Genomic DNA, 1059 nt, shown 5'->3' with positions numbered 1-1059 from the left:
GACCTCTTACCTGGGTTGTTCAAACAGCCTCCTAACTAGTCCTTCCTCTTCCTCTCCTCCCTCAGTATTCTTCTGCATCAGTGCAGTCGTCCTGCAGCACAGCTCTTCCCCAGAAACCCTCAGTGGTTCTGTTTTACCACAAGATAACTTCTAAATTCCACAGTGGTGCCCACCCCACCNATGTAACTTGCGCGTCCGGCTTTATGTTTCCTTCTCTCCCTTCTCATGAATCCCATGCTCCCCGCACCTGTGCCCTGTGCACATTCAGTGAGGTGGGACAACATCGTAGTAATCAGTACGTAGGCTCTCCAGCTAGACTTCCTGGGTTCGNTCCAAGAATGGGGTGTTATAATTATTCGATGAAGCCTCCTATGTGAAGTTTTAGGAACATTGCTTTGGCACCGAGTCCATTTTCAAATGCTAAGCGTACTTGTGATGATGCGTATTTTCTGGCTACCTTCTCGAATACCCTTTCCTGCTTGTTTCCTAATTGAGTCCTAGTTAGTTCAAATGGCCTATCCCTAGGCTTGTATCACTTTGCTTCTCCCCTACTTGGAAGTCATCTATCTCCTTTTAATTTTTANCTGGTCCACGTGGCCGGCTCCCTGGAGCCCTTAGATACATTGCCTTGTACATGCTAAACACTACAATAATTAGAATGACTGGCTGATCAGATGAGTGCTTCACAAAGATAATAGCAGTGAAGGAAAGATCCCAGCTGGAGAGGCTGACAAGGCAGGGAGGGAGCCCAGTTAAGAGACTGTCAAGATGCAGGCTAGAGGAGGCGAGGCCTCAGCAAGTGACATGAGGAATAAAATGAGGGGCTGAATTGTTGAGTGTTGAAGAGCCATGTGACTACACCTTGGGTCCAAAAATGGGAAACAAAAGGCAGAGGAAAAACGATTCTGTCACGGTTTACTTCGTTGCAATTTATTCTGTTGGCCCGAGGTCTAATCTGTGCCTTTATCTTCTGGGTAATAGTATTAGATCACTTTTTGTCTGTGGATATTAACTGTACCTGTAGACAGTTGCGATGTGTTGATTAACTAAAAGCTCTTT

General features: G+C 45.9%; 1 protein-coding gene across 1 annotated transcript in view; it reads left to right on the top strand.

Annotated features, from left to right (window-relative positions):
• LAMP2 (lysosomal associated membrane protein 2) overlaps nt 1–1059 on the top strand; it is a 28938-nt gene that overhangs the window by 24193 nt on the left and 3686 nt on the right. The gene's annotated exons all lie outside the window — the stretch shown is intronic.

The sequence above is a fragment of the Crocuta crocuta genome, unplaced genomic scaffold, assembly GCF_008692635.1.
Source record: "Crocuta crocuta isolate KB4526 unplaced genomic scaffold, BGI_CrCroc_1.0 scaffold1156, whole genome shotgun sequence".
In the NCBI taxonomy this organism is placed as follows: Eukaryota; Metazoa; Chordata; class Mammalia; order Carnivora; family Hyaenidae; genus Crocuta; species Crocuta crocuta.
The sequence above is the reverse complement of the archived record's forward strand: the minus strand, read 5'-3'. Positions and strand labels throughout refer to the sequence as shown.